This window comes from Miniopterus natalensis, chromosome 6 (genome assembly GCF_054644295.1).
Source record: "Miniopterus natalensis isolate mMinNat1 chromosome 6, mMinNat1.hap1, whole genome shotgun sequence".
Taxonomy (NCBI): Eukaryota; Metazoa; Chordata; class Mammalia; order Chiroptera; family Miniopteridae; genus Miniopterus; species Miniopterus natalensis.
The window spans coordinates 23,666,905-23,683,831 of NC_142086.1; the positions used below are offsets into that span (position 1 = coordinate 23,666,905).

At 38.0% G+C, this 16,927-nt stretch overlaps 1 pseudogene; it reads left to right on the forward strand.

The window, feature by feature from the left end:
* The first annotated feature begins 598 nt into the window (after window positions 1-598).
* LOC107524609 (ubiquitin-ribosomal protein eL40 fusion protein pseudogene) lies at window positions 599-12,807 on the forward strand (annotated as a pseudogene).
* The last annotated feature ends 4,120 nt before the right edge of the window (window positions 12,808-16,927 follow it).

Sequence of the window (16,927 nt, forward strand, 5' to 3'; positions counted from 1 at the left end):
ACAGGAATCTAGATGGCTGCCCTCTGAGCTCTACCCCCCTAGCCAGCAATCTCAGACTCTCCTCACACAGCTCTAGTCCACTCTGCCCTCCCTTCATCCGGGCCCAAGGTGCTGTTCTCTCTGCCTGGAATGCTATTCCCCCCAATCAGGGATGAAATATTTCATCTATAGCCTTAATAGTTTATTTTTTAATATTGGTCAGATACCTATTTTGTCTTCTCTTTGAAGAAATGAATAATTATAGTTAGGCTGTTCTAATACCTAGAAACATATTGTGGCTTAGATGATGTTAATACTTTCCTCAAATGGTTGCTGTGAGGATTAGTTAAAATAATGCAAAGTTTCCTTTGCAAAATCAATCTCCCCTGGCTTTTCCTCATAGGGTGCATGAGTCTTGAATTCCTGTGTAAAATTACTAGCTCTCTTAAACATGGCTATTAGATAAGAAGGTCTCACCTGACATACAAAAATCTTCCTTGAGCAAAAGGGAACAAAAAAATTTCTGGGAAGAAAGATGAAAAGCCAGAACAAACTTTTGCTTCCAAAAGAAAGTCATGCTACATCCAGGTTAAATTAGCAATAACATCTCTCTTCGTAGATGGAGCAGATGTGCTCCGTCAGGTACCAGTCCCTCTCCCGCACTCTGGAGATGGGAATGCAGATGGGCCAGGGAATCGAGAATTTGAATGAAGAGGCATAGAAACACACAGCAGCCAAAATGAGTATTTTAAAATAAAGATCATGCCACATGTCTGCTCGAAACTTTGTCATGACTGCTCATTTTACTTGGAGTAAAAGCAAAAAATGTTCACAATCCTAACAGGGCCCCACAGGACTTAACCCCAATCTCCGTCATCACACCGACTGACGTCACTTCTTGGATCAGCTGGTTGCCGCTGCTAAACAAACCACCCCAAATTGCCTTTCAACAGCACTTGCTTCATTCTCACGGGCCCACGGTGAGCGTGCGGTGCTCACTGTCGGTGTTCACAGGGCCCTCTGGTCCAGGATGGCCACGCGAGAACCTTGCATTTCTGCTCTATGTGGTCTTCCCTCCTCCCAGGCTCGCCTGGGCTTTTTCCATGGCCACAGGGGCAGGGCTCCAAGGGAAAGCAAAAAAGCCTTTTACTAGCTCCCTTGGATCAAGTTGCCACCATCCCATTGCCTAGAGCGAGTCGTATGGTCAAACCCAGAGTCATATTGAGGATATGGAGACAGGAAGGCATAAAATATCGGGGCCACTCATTAAATCAATCATTCGCACTTTTAACTTTTTACTATAGTGTTCCTTTTGCTCGCACAACCCCAACCTTACTGATTTCCCTGCTGTTCTATTAACATAATAGACCCATTCCTGCGTTAGGATCTTAATAGCTGTTCCTTCGACTAGAACAAGCCTTTCCCAGATGTTGGCTTAGGCACCTCCTTCGCTTCTTCCAAGTTTTTGTTCTAACCTCTCCTTGATGAGCCCTACTCCCCCACTCCTCCCATTTAATGGAGCAGCCCACCACAGTCGCCCTACTTGTTTTATATTTCTTTTTCCATAATATGTATGAACTTCTAACCTAGTGTTGCATATCCACCTTGCTGTTTCTGATATACTGGGTGTGGTTTTTTTGTTGCTTGTCTGTCTCTCTCTTTAGTAAAATATAAGCTGTGATCTTTGCCTATTTTGTTTAATGATGTATCCTAAGATATTTGTTAAGTGCATTTAACTTAACATACTTGTTAAATAAATTACACAATCAGGTGTCTGCTTCTGTAACTACATAAGAAATATGAACTTTGTGTACATCATAAAGTGCACAACAATCAGAAAGTCGATACAGAATATACTATAATAAATGCGAGCTCTCTACGGGGACTTCAAAATCTTTCAAAACAGGTAGCCTCAGTATTGGAGCAAATGACAGCAGGTGCAAGCCCAGGAAGTGAAAGCCAAAAAAGATCATTTTACCCAACTTCTTTATTCTACTAATGAAGAAAATTAAGGCCAAGGAAGTTAAGTGTATTGAAGAATGCTGAAAAGTCAGCTAGTGGCAAAACTAGGATTAGAACCAAATCTTCAAATATCCAACACTACGCTCTTTCTACTTTCTCAAATCAACAAAATCACAGCTCACACAGAATTTATAACAATCAAATAAAACTGTGAAAGAAGAAATTTCCAACATTATTGAGTTTTTAAAATATGGGGCTTTGAAAATTAAGCTTGCAGTTTCTAATTCCATGAAATTGAAATCCAATAATCTAATATATTTGTTTCTCAAAAAGAGCATAGATGACTGTGGCTTAGCTTCTCTGGATATAAAACTGTAATAGAGGAGAGAGGTGCCTTGCTAAATCTCAATTTACAATCTTATTGAGCTAAATTATTGGCCTCGGCCAGTCCATGGGAATTTCATTTTCAGAACTGAAATGAGTGTGGTAAAAGCTACCACTGAGTAAGGGAAAGATTGTATCAACTAATGATGTGAAGGAAGCAGAAGTTGTCACTATAAGGGAATAGCTCTTTAGCCTACTTTGCTGTTGAATGGTTTCAAAGAACCTCTTCTTTTTTTCTATTTAAATAAGCAGGGAATTAATTTAGCTGGGAGAAGAGCATCTAATAATTGTGGTTCTGCTTCTACAGACTGAATTTTGCCAGTGGAGTGTAATTCTCCCACAGAGTTTTACAGAATGAGAACTGGGTCAGTGTTTTCTATTACTGGCCTCCCCTAAAAACAAAGTAATGTGATGTTCCATCTCTGCTGAAACTGAAGTACAGGAAGTCAATAATTTTGTAACAAAGTTTATAATTTTATTTCCTAGGCATTTTGTTCTTTTGGTTTTGTGATTCTTTCCCCACTTCAACCTTACGGCTGACTGAGATAACACTTCTATCTGATGAAGGCTGAATGAATCTTTCTTGGTGAAAATTTTATATATTTTTAGCTATTACTGTCCATATACTTAATTCTCACTTCACTGGCAATAAATTAGTTACAGTATTAGGTTTTCTATATGAGTTGGAATGAAAAGTTCATAAAAACTAATCATTTAAAGGTCAATGTTTATATAGTTTAAAAAGTAGAATCTAGACAGCCAGTTTCTTTTTCTGCTTTGTACTAATTAAGGATCAAACATTTCTTGTATTCAGAAACCACTAGAAGTCTATTCTTTAAAATAAAATTTGAATTTCAGCAGCTTCTGCGAATTCTCTCACATTGAAAGTTAATTACACTTTCATCAAACTGATTTGTTAAGTCTTGAAATGTTGTGTTATAGTAAAAAGACATGAAGAATCTTCCAAACTCTGGTAACGGACTATTCTCATTTTCAAACAAAACATTTCCTCATGTATTCAATACAATTTGACTAACTAACTGAAATGGTAAGATTCTTTACTCCCATTATTATATGAGCATGTCTCTTTGGGAGTAAAGGAATAGTTTATGACAATTATTTTTTAAATCAAAAAACTAGCAAAATTTTATTTTTTCAGTAGTATACTTTTTTAATTTGAAAAACTCAGCTTCCATTCCAGGTACCTTATTTAAATGCAAATAGTATCCTGAAATACTTTCCTTCAACATACAATTCTCACTTAGAGGCATAAGCAGTTTAATATTTTAAAAAATTGATAAAAGCAATTGATGAAATTTATGAAATTTATTAAGTTCGTGACCTTCCTGGAACTACTTTAATTCAAATATATTTCACATAATATAAATAAAAATAATGTATTATAGCCCTAGCCTGTTTGGCTCAGTGTCGGCCCTCGGACTGAAGGGTCCCAGGTCTGATTCCGGCCGAGGGCACATGACTTGGTTGCAGGCTCCGCTCCCGGCCCTGGTTGGGGTGAGTGTGGGAGACAAGCAATTGCTGTGTGTCTCTCACATCGGTGTTTCTCTCGCTCTCCCTTCCACTCTCTCTGAAAAGCAATGGAGAAAATATCCTCGGGTGAAGATTAATAAGTAAATAATGTATTACATAGAAAGGAAGGCAAATGCAATGACTCAGCAAATTGCTAAAAATCCAAACATGGTTTTATTCTCAGTCTTAGGGCAAGTTTCTACTTGCCACCAGGAGTCTCAATGGACAATGAGGTCAGTAACATTCCAGAAAGAAGACAGATGCAAAAATAACATCTCTGACATCTTGGAAGCATACCTGAATTATGCATATAATAGCGGGAGAATATTGTTTAAACTTTAAAAGTTTAAAGGTTCCCTCCAACTATATTTTCTCCTGGACACAGCAATTAAAAGATCTATAGTTAATATAAAAATCTTCATAAATTCACATATCAGATTTCTAAAATATTTAATTTCTTAGTTCTTAAAATAAAGTAGGGGAGGTCTTTTTCCCTTCAATAGAGTAAGTTATTTTTAAAGGTAAATAAAATCATGTCAGCATAACCAAATCAGCTTTCAGTTTTGCCTCTGAAATTTAAAAGAAACTTTAGCAGCATGAGAAAATATTGCAAGTTCTGACTATGTGTTTTCTATATCTCCGTTTCTATGGTCTGAAACTGAAACTGCTAACATGGCCTATTGCAGACTGGAATCATGAAACATATTTATATTCCAAAAGGACAGTAACTAAAAGTATATCTTTTAAAAATAGGAGTCTACAAGGCTGTGTCGTCTGGTCAGCCTTGCCTTGCAGCATTTCACACAGAATGCAATTTAGTCTTTAAGTTGAATAATAGCCTCACAAGAGCATGACACTATAAAAACAGACAATACCCCTGCCCTGTAGGACCTCAATATTTCTTGCTGCCACATAAGAGAAAGTAGTCAAAGAGACAACAGAAACTCATAATTCGAGTGGGAAATGATTTTTAAAAGGTGTATTTTTCTACAAACAAATAGCAAGAAAGTAGAGAAAGAAAATCCACTCAACAAACTGTTTCAATGAAGATCTTGCTAACGGTATAAGAAGCAATAATCTTTAGGACAATAAGCCCACCATTTTCATAAGGAATGGGACCAGATACTCATAATCTTCAGGACAATAAAGAGATGAGCAAGTATTTAAGGATACCCTTAAAGTAAAAACATTATTTAATTTTTTTTTTTAAAAAGAAGTTTTATGGCCTACAACACAAGAATAAAACAATCACCAAATTATTGAGCATTTTCCATTTGATTGGGCTTGGTGGTACTCTCAATAATGGAAAACTAAGGCTCTACATTTAGACATAATGATTACAAAGTTCTCATCTTACGGTATCACTGTTAACTTTAGAAAACAGTAGCAATGGCTAAAATTTATTAAATGCGTATGATAGGCTAAATGGGTACTGCTCTAAATATTTTAATAGTTCAGCCCATGCCAATCCTCACAAAATAAGTTATCTTAGCTTCTTTTACAGATGAGATAATAAAGGCACAGACAATTTAAATGATTTACCTAAATCACATAGCTAGTGATATCAGAACCAATATCTAACCCCCCTTACTCTGACTCCTGGGCCCACCTATTTAAACACAGTTTTAGGAAGCTTGATGAAGTCATAGAAGCTTGGATGGTAGCAACAAAAGCCTAAAACAGATTTTAACTTTTTTTAGTTAATTCCACTTATTTTTGTCCTTTGTGATCTTGTATATTACTTTTTCTTCTGTTATATTTTAAGCACAGAATCAGCTCCACTTTGCCAATATTGGACAAATGTTCATTTTAATCAAGGCCATAAATGACACTACCAAGAAAAAAACCCAACATCTTCCTTCTTCTGATCACTTCCCCTGTCAGTACTTTGGTTGGTCCATCTGGGTACCATATTATCATGAAGACTACTGCAGTTATTTGACCACAGGCCTGGGACCCTAGCTCATTCTTCCCAGTGTCTTTGTGGGGTACACATCAATTAGGTAAGAAGTCTTAGAAGTGTAAGGGTCACTTGGTTGACCAGATTGCCTCATACCCAGTCACCAGACTAATTCTGTGACTTCTCAACATAGAAATAAGAGAAGAAAATTGATCTCTGTAAACACTATACTTAGCCTACCTATACTGGCCTAAATTCAGAAGACGGGCTCCTACTGAAGCCCAGCTTATTTCTCTCTCCCTATCAACATGTGTTGCTACGAAATCACATGAGCTAACACAAATTATGAGTCATGATAGGGTTTCCAGTCCCACATGGAAGGAGCTTGGAAGTTGCCACTCTGTCCTAACAAGACCTAAAAAGCTGAACATAATGAAAAAAATCAACAAGCCAGCTTAAATCCATAATAGAGATGGAGACCCAGAGAAAATCACTCCCCCCAACACTGTAGAGACAGGTAGGCACATGCAAGAAGTTGGGGCTTACAGGAGCCACTTGAAACTGCCTGGGGAACCAGTGCAGGAGTAAGAAAACGTGAACTGTAATTGACAAATTGTTAGAGGTTCAGTGCAGATAAGGCTGACTGTTAAAATCTCCAGGGGACCTAGCCATAGAAGGTCCCCACATTTTTGTGAGTTTGACCTCCAAGAGCTCAACCAGGTTCTCACAGTAAATAGCAAAGAAAAATCCCCTCCTGCTTCCAGCAAATGAAGGGGAGAAAGAAAACATTTTCAAATACACCAGGGTTCTTAAGTCTTGCCCTCAAGGGAAGCTAGTTAACCAGAACCTAACCTGCTGGGGTATTATCAGAGTCTACCTGAGCTGTGATACCCAACTCCAGCCCACCCTTGCCATCCTGTCCCACCTAAAGGGAGAGAGAAAAACTGAGAAACGCTTGCGAAGTTCACAGTTCAGAGGCACAGGCTCACTAAAAATCATGATAAATCTTTCCCTCATTTTATGATACTTTTTTCAAACTTGACAAATACAATAAATTTATTACAAAGCTACCAAGAAAAGGAGGAAGAGATATTTTGTATTAGCATGTGCAAGTGTGTATTGTGTTTGTGTCTAGGGTGGGGAGTGAGAAGTAAGGGAAAGACTAGAATAAAGCTGTTTAAAAGAACATGTATTTAGCTAAGAAGAAAATAAAAAGCGATACTAAATCTAACACTCAAGTAGATAAAGCTTCAACTATCTTCACAGGAAATAAATGAATAGTGCTAATAGCTGGATCCAATTTATAAGGCACTAAACGGATATTATAAGAGGAAGGGAGGTAATTAATCTTCAGCTAGAACAATGAAAGATCAGCTGCAGTATTAGCACAGCCACAATCTAAGACACTGAAGGTGCTTTGCCTTCAAATATATTAATCGAAGACCATCCAGAATTAGGATGTTTAATTATGTTTCAAGGACTCCTTGTATTTTTTATCTCTGCATGAAGCCACTGATTATTGTACAAAGTTTTCCTTTTTTATTGTCTATGGTATTGAGATTATAAAAGCAATATTAATAGTCTCTGAGTATGGAAATTAGATATTTGATTTTGAAATTATTTAACAAAGCTAAAATTTTCATGATTAAATATTTTATTTCAAATTTAATAAAGCTATAGTTTTGGTGATTCTTTGAGTATTTGGTCTGTATTTTTTAAATCTTAGAGTTTAAAAGAAATAGTTTTATTCTACTTTCAATTGATTCTCATAAGAAAGTTAAAGTCACCATAGTTAACATCAGGAAGAAATAAAAATGTCCAAACGTCATTTCCATTTTTGCAAGAGATTACTTCAAATGTGCAACATTGGTAATGAAGAAAGTTTTGTTCAATCTATACCACTTTATAAGCACATAGAATGGAATGAGAGAATGGAAGGTCACAAGTCAATTTGTTGTGGGTGGCAAGAGCGGCACCAGGTGTTAGACCTTTGGGGTCAGACCAAACCTGGGCTCAGCAACCTCTGTACTTGGGTTCTGGCTAGGAAAGAATTCAGAGCCAAGACCCAAACTGCAAGAGAACATTTATTTGTAAAATCACAGAGGTAGAAAAAGTAATTCCTAGAAGAAAGGGGCTTAGGAAACAAGTTATAGAGGCAAAGGAAGGGCCGTTGGAGCAGGAAACAAGTTATAGAGGCAAAGGAAGGGCCGTTGGAGCTTGGGAGTAAGGAAGCTAATGGTAATGCACCTAGGAGGGTAGGGAGAGGGAAAGGCTCTGGTGTGCTCCCAGGAAGGAGAGCACTAGACCCTCCGTCCTAGGGGAGGTCCCAGGGAAAGATCTGATTATAATATTCAGCAGCTTTCCAAATGTGTCCTTTCAGGCTTGTGGTCGCCACTGATTGATTGGTTGATGACAGGGCGGGGGCCATCATTCAATGCAGCAGGTCCTGAGGTCAACTGTAGCTGGCTTTGTTACTTTTCTGGGCCTGGAGCTGAATACAACTGAGGCCTAAATGTTATCTCTAGGAAGGAAAGGTCAGGAGGTCCAAACCACATGACTAGTGATATGCTAGGGAAGAAAAAGCCACCCTGGGGGTGAAGTCCCACCTTACAATTGTCCTTTGCTAGACATCCAGGGCTTTCCACCCTGGTGACCTTCTGTACCTGGCCCATTGTCCTTGTTCGGGTCATATTTGTCTAACTGCCTATCACAAAAGGAGAGCAACAACCCTGATACCTGAGGAAGGAACATATTAGATACCAGAAAGAATGAGGAAAGGAGGAAAGTTAGTGACCATTTTCTTTTAGTCTCATGTGGAGCCTTCTCCATGAAAGAAAGTGCTACAGTGTAGTTCACCCAACTTAGGTTTTATGACTTAAATTCAACTTGAATCCTAGGTGGGCCATCCCCTTCTAGATTATTTCATTGCCTTTTTTCTTAACTTTCTCAAGATGTCTATCTGAAAGAACATTGAATGGCCATGACTCCCCAAATATGTCTGCTCCACCCTAATCACTTGACATCCTGTTGGACAGAAAAATATCAACCAGCTGATGGTGTGTAAAAACTGGTAGTCCCTCTGAAAATAAGAAATAGAACTCAATTATTCCAACTTGATCACATAAAGTTATTTTAGCCTGAACTTACTAACCAGAGTTGATATGAAGAAGAGAATTGCCCTAGATTTCTTCCTTTAGGACAAGGTGGAGGCTAGGCAAGTTCTAATACATCTTTCTGTACCTGGCTTAATTCCTCAAATCAAGTGGAAAAGTCAATACAGAAACTTAAGGAGAAACCATCTGGCTTTCCAAGGGACGCCCTAATGATTCATGGAGGCATCACATGGTTGAGATAAATAGCACATGTTAGTCTCATTCTTCTGCTTGGAATCTTGTTGGAAATAACCTTTAATTAAATGCTTTCTAAAATAAACAAAATAGATTTGGTCCCAGTTTATATCAAAATAGATTTGGTCCCAGTAGATCAAGTAGAGTATTATACTTTTGGAAATATCTGTCATGGCAAAGACAATACAAAAACAAGGGACCCAGTAATCTGGAGACAATTCTCCATGGATATCACATATTTTTGCAAACTTTGTGAGCAGGGACACTAATTACCACTATGGTTTTTTTCTGGACTCTTTTCAAGGATGTCTGTATATAAAATAGCCTTGAAAGATAGAGCTAGTGTGTCTCTCTCCAACAAAGAGTAAACAAACCCCCAAAGATAAGAAAGATAATGTCTCCTAAAGGGCAAGGTTGGACATGTCTGCTTACAGCTCATTATAAAACTTAGGGTTACTTAAACTTGGGGGTCCTCAGCTATGATGCAAACTCACTGCATATACAGAATCTACTTGAACCCTTCTGTACTTCTTTATCATAAATCTTGGGGGGCAAGGGGAACCAATACACACATGAAGCTCATACTGCTTGCTGAGATGGGAATAGCAAGCCCTTTGTCTCTGACACAAGAGACTCATGTTTTCTGCCAGAATTCATAAACCTTGTAGCAGGTTAACTCATTAGCTTTCCAGAAGAAAATTCAGACCCTTTAAAATTCTTGATAATCATCAGCATTTTCAAAGAGAATTTATATAGTCAGCATGAAAGGTTAGGGGAAATTCAGAATGAAATAAAAATAACCCTGTATATAATTTCCATAATTGCTCATTGTTAATATGTGCATTTTCCTCCCCTCAGAGACAAATTTCCCCTCTCAGTTAAGTACAGACATATACAAGAACATAGTTCTCACTATCTAGCCTCCAACTGAAAATATATATATACATACCTTTTACTTAATTTTCAACTTAATTTAGACAGGCATGCCTTTATTTCATAGGTACAATATGGAAAATTGATATTTTCCCATCAAAATATTAAGATAGTAAACAGAGTAACAATCATTTAGAAAATTTCTTTTTAGAAGTTATTAAAGTGGGATTATAATTCTTAGTGTATTGCCTTGCCAGTTAAGCTGTACAAAATATTTGTTTATAATGAGCCATTCATACAATTCCAAAAATATGTACTAGCAAAGGAAATACTACCAGCAGTATCCAGTCCCATGGCAATTATACTAAACCTCATGAGTGCTGTATATTTTTGCATTATGTGAAAACATGTGGTCATTTAAATTTTGCTGTGTAGATGCCTATTTAATAGTATGAATGTGCCAGAATATGAGTAATTAAAGGCTGTTATACTTTAAGGTCATTCATGAAATTATTTATAAAACTTTTACAAACTGGATTGTTCCCATAGTTGTTGAAAATGTACTTCATCCTTTCCGGAATAGATAATAGGAATATATACTCTAGGACATTTGAGTATAAAGGCCCAAAGGGGACACAGGCTGTGGGAACAGCTGTTTTGAGGGCCTAACTTCTTGTAAAAGGTAAGCCTAATTTTTACTAATTATGACCAGCACATATGGATGTAATGCTAGTAGGGGCATCTCAGTTAAAAATATCAGTATGTTAATATATTTGGGTTCATTTAAAGTTTATAATTAAAACAACATAAGAATGGTGATTCAAACTTCCTGTGTCTTTTTGTTGGCAAACATCCAAGAAAGATAATTCAGTTGGTTGCTGTTTTTTGTCTCAAATAAGTTTTATAACTGAGTCTTATTGTTATATAATAGAGTCAGAAATATTCCACAAACAATATTTAAAGGATATTTTAGATAATAGGAGCAAGGTATATATGTTCTTATGAATATGCTTTATATCAATTATTTTATTTTTATTTATTTTTTAATCCTCACCTAAGAATATATTTATATTGATTTTTTAGAGAAAGAGGAATGAGGGAAAAGAGATAGAGAAACTCTGTGAGAGAGAAACATTGATCAGTTGTCTCCCTTACGCACCCCAGCCAAGGTCCCGACCAGGGACCCAACCAGGATGGAACCCACAACCTAAGTATGTGTCCCGTCCTCAAACCTGTGACATTTTGGTGTATGAAGCTACACTCCAACCAACTGAGCCATGTGGCCAGGGTTGTGTTAATTATTTAAATTAAATTTCAACATTATAAAATTATTTTACTTATACACCTGCTGGAGTTATATATACAAAACGATAATATTTTAAAATCAGAATTATTATGGCTGGTATTAGTCATAAATTTCCGAAGGATTATTTTGCCACTACATTATAATTGAGAGCTCTCATTAAATATCAGCTTTCTTCAGTATTATTCATAAATTTTGGAGTATAAATTATATGCCACCCAATGTTATTACATATGTTTGAAATAAACTTTGTAAGGTAACACTTGGCTTCACTTGATTAATGAGTATCTATTTATAAACTCAATAGTTCAATGGCTCCATCATTGTTAATCTGATGATAGGTAACCTGTTCCGTTGTTGAATTTCCTATAAGAAAAAATAATAAGAGGATGGGGGGTGAAGGGAAAGAGGAGTGAGGGAAGAGAGAGAGAGAGATCAGGGAGGGAGGGAGAAACAAAGAAAGGAAGGAAGAGAGGGAGGGAAGGGAAGGAAAAGAGAGAGAGGGAGGGAGGGAGGGAGGGAGGGAGGGAGGGAGGGAGGGAGGAAGGAAGGAAGGAAGGAAGGAAGGAAGGAAGGAAGGAAGGAAGGAAGGAAGGAAGGAAGGAAGGAAGGAAGGAAGGAAGGAAGGAAGGAAGGAAGGAAGGAAGGAAGGAAGGAAAAAGTTAGGTTAAAGAAGTACAAAAATGCAATAAGCAGTCATCTACCAATTTGGGGATATTGTTTAATATTTACCCCTTCAGTTCACTAAATGATAACCAAAACCGGACTGAAAATAACCTGCCTTCCATCAGAAAGCAATTTATTTCAGCATAATTGTTTAACTTTATGTTCAATGACCCAAGTCCACATTTCTGAATGGCATGGAAGTTCAGGTGTGCGGATAATCGGGCGGAAAGGATTTTCCAAACCAGAACATGGAGAGCACTTGAATATATTCCAAATAACTATTGTCCATGCAGCCTGAGTGTTTGATTCAAGTTCTCTGCTAATATTAAAAATTAAGTTATAGTAGCCATGATCCTGATTTTGACATTCAGACATACAGGAAAGAATATAACCTGCCCACTCCTTGAAAGAAAACATATTATTGCTCTTTGTCTTCAATAAGGCAGCAGACAGTGTCCCCAGCAGAGGCAGAGATACAGATCTTCGTGAGACCGGGACTGGCAAGACCATCACCCTCGAGGCCAAGCCCAGAGACACCACTGAGAGTGTCAAAGCTGAAATCCAAGCCAAGGAGGGCGTCCTGCCTGACCAGCAGCGTCTGATTTTTGAGAGCAAACAGCTGGAGGGTGGCCACACTGCCTCAGACTACAATATTCAGGAGTCCCCCTCCAATAGTCAGGAGTCCCCCCGCACTTGGTGCTTCCTCTATGGGTAGGCATCCACAAACCCTCCTTCCACCAGGACGCCCAGGCTGCAACAAGGTGACCTGCCACGAGTGTTCTGCCCACCTGCACCCTGACGCTGTCAACTGCCTCAAGCAGCGTGGCCACACCAACCTACACCCCAAGAGGAAGGTTAAATGAGGCCCTTCCACCGCTCCTCCCCGCAGCAGGATGGCCTTCTGCCTAAACCCCGGTGGCCCTGGGGAGTCAATAGTTTTCCTTTCATTGACTGGAGCAGTAAAAAAAAAAAAAAAGAAGAGAAAACATTTCTTTCTTCCTCTCAACTTTTATGTCAGAGGAATTCTGTACCCCTTCTGTGGCTCTTTCCTGCCTTTATTACGGTTATTTATAATATCCCCCCTCTCTCTGTACATTCAGGTATCTGATTAATCTTTATATTCCCAGACTGCATAGCTTAGTAATATTAAACCTTTACTGTATCAGGCCTTGTCCAGGAATATTTGTGATATGAAACAATGGAAAAAAGAGTGACTCCTTTATACATTTGACCCTTTGTAGGTGGGACTGTTGCTGGAGAAATGGGTGGGTGTAATTTCTCCATCACTAGTGGGAGTAGGGTTCTTGGGACATCTTGAGTAAAAGAATTTTCTAAGACTCGCTCAAGAGAATGACTGGTTTTTATTTGTGTAGAGTTACTTTCCTCCGTTTGCAAAGTCCCATGCCCCTTAAACTGGTCCTGGAAAATATGCAGCTGTGGGGTGAGTAGGGCTAGAAGCGGAGCCAGTGTCCAGAGTTTCTGGTCCATGGTGGAACTGAGTCCAGCACAGCATCAGGCTGGTTGTAATCCACTAGTCCATTGTCTGGGTGGGCCACGGGAGTGAATGCAGGGCGTGGGGTCCCCTGGAGCAGGAGTCCCAAGAGAGCAAGAAGGCCAAGAGCACAGGAGAGGAAGCTTTCTTTGTTTAGGAGTTAAGTATATCATATTTTGTGCCTTTGCAGTGGCCGTGTCTATTCTGGCCACTGACTCGCTCCCAGGTGTGACTGGCTGGTAAGCATCTTCCCGCATCACCCAGACTTTACCGAGCATGTGCCTATTGTCCAGGCCCGTCTCCCAGCCATCTGCAGGGAGCAGGCCTGGAGAGTGTTAGCTGCAACTCCCTGGGAAAGCTGTATAAATGGCATCCTATATTACTTAGTCTCCCCTTTGCTCCTTTCTTGTTAAATAATAGCCAGGTTATTATAATGGTATCAGGGCCAGGATGGTCAATGCTGATAACATAATGCAGAGCTTGCTCTTCCCTTAAGCCCGGGCATAATTATGAACGCCAGGATCAGTCCCCACTGTTAGCTAAAAGCTTCAGGGTAGTTGTTAAGAGAGTGAGCCCCATAGCCAGACTTGTCTGAGTCTGAATTCTGCTTTTCCTTTGTCTATCTGTGTAAACTTTTGCAGGCTACTAAAATTCCCCATGCCTCAGCAGCCTTACTAGAGGATTGATGTGAAATTTAAATGAGTTAATTCACATGAAAAACATTGGCAAAAGTTAGCCATCCCCATCATCATTACTATTTTATAATCTTTATACCAAGTACACACCTATTGTGTACACAAAGTATCTATTCACAAAAGGAGATAAACTTTCCCCAGAATATAGGAAAGACATGATGTCTCTTTTTAAATTTCAGATTTATTGAGGTATAATTCAGAAGTAAAACTGTAATATATTTAAAGTTTACATTGTGGTGACTTGATATACTTATACATTGGGGAGGATTCTACTCTTTGCAAATCTCAATTATACAATAAAATGTTATCAACTATAGTCATATTTTACATTAGACCCTCAACTCAATTTGCCCTAAAAGAACCCAGAAAAGGTGTGTGTGGGGGGGGGATTTCATTTGCTGAAGCAAACCTCTTTACCTAAACTTCCAAAAACTAACCAGTCAGATAGCAGCTCCACAATCTTCTTTGTCAAACTTTACATGCCCCATATTCCTTCTCTCTTAGCCTAGAGATTCTGGATTAGTAACCATATCTCATTAATGAGAAAAGTCAGTTTCTCACAACTTTCTGTACCATATTTCACTCTATGAAGTCAATCAAAGTTGGTTTCAGGCCTGAAAACAGTTTTCATCATTCTTTCCCCACTATGCTTTCAAGCATATGCTTTCCTTTCAGAGGTAAGCTTGAAAAGCAGTGATTCACAGCATTTGATTAATTTAATCCTGTTGATAAATATATTTCTGGTAGCAGCAGTAGGATGACTATCTATGCATGGATATTTATCCTTAATCTTGTATTTTGACCTTTAGTAGACCACACACACACACACACACACACTCCATTTTCTGATGGCCAGGATAGACATATTACACCTTGCAACTCGACCAGATTACCTGACCAGAATATCATTCTTGACATACACTGTCAGAGAAACCAGAAAAAAGTTCCCTCTTGAGGACGTAAGAGGTTGAACTACGATGTATTCAAGAAATAAATAACTCTACTACATTAACAGAATTTTAATGTACCTCACTAGGCTTACATGGAACTTGTAATGACAGTATGTTTAAGAGAAATTAACTCAAGAAATGTAAATTGATTGAGTTCTGAACTGCACTGCAGTTATTAGAACTAATTTCCCCCCTCTGAATTTTACATTGACATTTATACTGTTTTAATAGGAATTCATTATGAGTCTCATTTTCGAGGAAGGAATTCTATTAAGTAAAAGTAACCACATATGCATGCAAGCAAATGCTAAGTAGAACAAGAAATAGATTTTAAATAGAAGTTAAAATTCATAAATGTAATGAGTGATAATGATATCTCATATTTGTATTTTTTTCCCCATTAATAAAACCCTGTTTCATTCAGTCTTCATAAAATTCTTTGGTAAAGAAATATATTTATCTGGAGTGTAGGCCTGACATCTTATGTATTTCTATTGCTACTTGATAATATTTTCTTACGAACTGAGATTTGATCAAGGCATTACTTAAGAATAAATTCAAATAAATATTGGAATTAAATTAGCCATTTTATTTTTATTTTTTATTTTGGAATTAAATTACTAATTTTATAATGTTCTAGTTAAATCAGTTGGGTCTAAAGAATGTAATATTCCCTCCTTTTTTTATCATTGTAAAAACATGCTGACGTGCATAAGAGCCAGGTGGTCAATTTGCATAGATAAAACCCAGGAAAATGTGAGCTACAACAAGAGGTTTGGGAAGCCAAGGAGGGGAAGGCTGGAAGAATGATGCAGTATGTGTGTTTTGTTTTTTTTAATCTTTGACTTGCTAGCATGAGCAGCCGGAATGAATAAGTGGGAACCAAAAATCTCTGTTCACTTTCTGAAATGTTGACCATTTTTCAAATGAAAAATATCGTATTTATATTGTAGGTACATTTAATGAAGTAAAAAATAGTAGAATAAAATTTAAAATAGTAGTTAAGTTTAGAAATAAGCTTGGCTAAAAGAATAGTTTTAACTAACGAGAAATTTCATTTCCTAGATATAGTATACTTACTTTATCCTTTTGTTTAAAACACTATATTAAAATACATTCATTGCAGAAACAATGCTGATTATTTGCATAAAAAGTTGAAAGTAATGAGTATGAAAATACTTCAAGCTCCTTTGCAAAACTGGCATTAGGAAATGGAATGTAAACTCTTCTTGTGTAAGACTTGCTAGATAAAGGGAAGAGACCAAGTGCTCCCTTGTGGGTGTTGGGACGCAACATTTGCTCCCCAAAAATAAATATCTCTGGCATGAGAATTATTTTTAAGAAACAAAAGAGTCAGGAAGACACTTTGACCTTCTCCCTAAGTGCCTAAAATAATTTAGGTAGGGGTGTTTTTCCAAGAAAGAGAACCAGAGCTGATTACAAATGCATATAAAACACAGTGTGGGCCCGGTAGGGCGTGGCCCAGTGGTTGAGCGTCGGCCTAGGATCCAGGCGATCCAGGTTCAATTTCCGGTCAGGGCACATGCCCGGGTTGCGGGCTCAATCCCCAGTCAGGGGCAGGCAGGAGGCAGCCGATCAATGACTCTCTCATCATTGATGTTTCTGTCTCTCTCTCCTTCTCCTTTCTTCTTTCTGAAATCAATAAAAATATATTAAAAAAAAAAAAAAAAAACCAACACAGTGTGGTAGGGAAAAGCCTAGCAAAGGCTCCTTGATCAATCTCCTTTGTATCCCATTGTCTCTACATGGCCCAGGGAGCATTCAGTTACCATGTGAATTGCCTTCCTCCCCTTTGAAGTCCCAAACCACTACCCCTTTCTCCTTA